Raw genomic sequence first — 2,857 nt, 5'->3', positions numbered from 1 at the left:
GCTCTGCAGGAGGTGCAAATAACACCTGGACTTAGGGTGGGGGTTTTTTTCCCCTTTTTTCTAATTTTTTTGTTAAAAGCACTTATGCGATTGCTTTTTTTTCTGTTCCCAGATGGGAAAGATTAGTTAGTTGCAACTAACTCAGGTCCAACAAGGAATTTCAGCTGCATCACTGAGAGGCACACGCAAGGCTCCGGTGTTTGATGATGGCCAGTTCCCCCAACATAAAAATCTCAATTTCCTTCTGCATTCCAAAAAACATCCAAGGATATTTTTTCCCCACTATTCTTTCAGGCTGAGTAAACTTTTTAAGCATCAGGATACCAGATGCCATCATCTCCCCCAGGGAATGTATTTACATTTAGTCTAATACAGGGAAATTATCCCCACTCAGCCGTTATGACGTGCGCGTTGCTGCTTAGGGGAGCGGGGCTGGGGGACAGCAAGGAGACGATGACTCAGGTGCTGAGGCTGGGGCGCTAAGGGACACATGGTCAAATGGGCTGAAAAGTATTGGCAGCCCAGCTGGAAACCATTTTTGTTCCATCAGCCCTGCAGAAGGGATGGCTTTGCAAAGTTTTGTCTGAAAATGTTTGCTGAAAATTTCCAATCACTGGAAATTTTTAGTTCAGAGAGTTTTTGGAGCTCCTCCCTGGCGTCGCCTGGACTTGGGAGCTTCCCTTGGCCACTGCTTTTTTTTCCTTTTTATTTTCCTCCCCTCTCATTCTACTGAAATCACCAGGGAAAATTAGTGGGGAAAAAAAATAAATCTGTATTTGTTTAGAGACAAATCCCACTTGAGCTGTGGTCCCTGTCGCCCCCAGCTCACTTCCCAGATGGGCGCTGCCATCCTCGTCGGTGCCAGAGGAGCATCATCCGCAGGGAAGGGGCTGGACAGCCGCAGCCCACACCCCCTGTGCACCCCAAGTCCTGGCTGTGGGTCTCCCAGGGGTCCCTGTCCTCACATGGGGCTGGGGGCTCCCCTCCTGCTGGGATGGTGGACAGCTGGGACATGCTGAGGCCCCGCTGGAGGGAACATGTCTGAGCGGTGATAGGCTCCCTGTGACCCTGGGCCATGACCCAAGGCATCTGGTGTTTCAGTAAGGGGTCCAGGACCCCCACCCCAGCTGGCACTACAGCCCCCAGCATGCTGTGCCTGCGGCGCAGCCTCGGCGGGAGCACAGTGCAGCATGCCGGGACCCGTAGTCCTCCTCCCCTCCAAAAATGCCATTTTAGACCTTCTTTGGGCTGGATGCAACCCCATTTTCTGCAGCAGCAAGCACCTCCCCAGCCACGGGCTGTCCGTCTCAGTCAGGGGCATCGCAGACATACAGGGTGCAAAGAATGGCCAGCATGGCCCCATGGCTGCCAACTGCCCCGGAGAGACCTGCCAGCAGCACAGCTCATGGCCATGGGGCCCGGGGACATGGTCCTGTGGGTGCTGCACCCAGCAAGCACTCCCCGCCAGCTGAAAACATGCAGCCCTCCTCCCTGCTCCATGCCACAGGGCATGGCATCACCTCACCATGGTGTGTGGCATCACCTGCCACAGGGCATGGCATTGCCCCGCCACAGCGCAGGGCTGGGAAGCCACAAGCAGGTCCCCAGCACCAGGATGTGGGACAGGATGCTCAGGAGCACCAGAGCAGTGGCCCTGTGTCCCCTTCCCAGTGTGACCAGTGCCTGGCTGGGGACAGCGGGGCCTCTCGGGCTGGCCAGCACTGCTGCCAGCTCTGCCAACAGACACACAGGCAGGAGCCGAAGGAGGGACACCAGGAAACCCTGCCCTGGCACGAGGCATGGGGGGAAACGCTGAAAGCGGGGGGAAAAATGGAGAGAAGCAGCCAAATGTCATGTCATCAGGTGGGGTCGTCACCCTGCACTGCCCCAGCCCCTTCCCGGGGAGACCCGCGCCCCAGCCCCTCTGCCCAGGTTCTGCTGTGAAGCACGGGCTGACCCCGTGTCCCCCCAAAATCCCAAACGTAGCAGGGGCCAAACGCCTCCCCACACACCCGAGAGCGACTCACCGGAGCGGGCAGGCGGGGAGCGGGCAGGCAGGGAGCGGGTGGGCTCCTCGCCCCTCGCCCGGGCCGGGGGAGCCAGGCGAGGAGCGAACTTCCCCGGGCTGATGCAAGATGCCTCTGGGAGAGTGTTCGCATTCTGCGGATTCCTGGGAGCCGGCCAGAAATCCCACAATCCTACATCTTGCACATTTGGTTTCAATTAAGGAGCAGAGAGGGGGAGCCAGTCACCAATCCAGGCCGGCTTTTCGGCGGAGGTTATTTTCCTCGGCCCGAGGGAATGTGTGCAAAGCTGTAATTTACAGCAAAACCCATTCATAGCGCGAGAGAAAAAATAAAAAAATCCCCATGGCCGGCGAGGGAACTTAAAGCAATAGGCAGCATTTTGCTTTCCAGCACTCGCCTCCGTGGCTGCGGGATGGCACACGTGTCCGGGACCCTGCTCCTGCACTGTGGGGTGCAGGGAGCAGGCCCGAGGGAATGTGTGCAAAGCTGTAATTTACAGCAAAACCCATTCATAGCGCGAGAGAAAAAATAAAAAAATCCCCATGGCCGGCGAGGGAACTTAAAGCAATAGGCAGCATTTTGCTTTCCAGCACTCGCCTCCGTGGCTGCGGGATGGCACACGTGTCCGGGACCCTGCTCCTGCACTGTGGGGTGCAGGGAGCAGATGGGACACCCCCAAAATGGGGGTGATGGAGGTGCTCCATGAGGCTCCATTGCTGGCCTGGAAGGTCCTGCACAGGCTGTCCTGCTCCAGGCCCCTGATGGGAAGGGTGCTGGGCTCCTGTGCGGGCACACATGGCCAGGACAGCGGCTGGAGAAGCAACCTGCCC

Source organism: Antrostomus carolinensis, unplaced genomic scaffold (assembly GCF_000700745.2).
Source record: "Antrostomus carolinensis isolate BGI_N321 unplaced genomic scaffold, ASM70074v2 scaffold28528, whole genome shotgun sequence".
In the NCBI taxonomy this organism is placed as follows: Eukaryota; Metazoa; Chordata; class Aves; order Caprimulgiformes; family Caprimulgidae; genus Antrostomus; species Antrostomus carolinensis.
Note: the sequence above shows the minus strand (reverse complement) of the source record.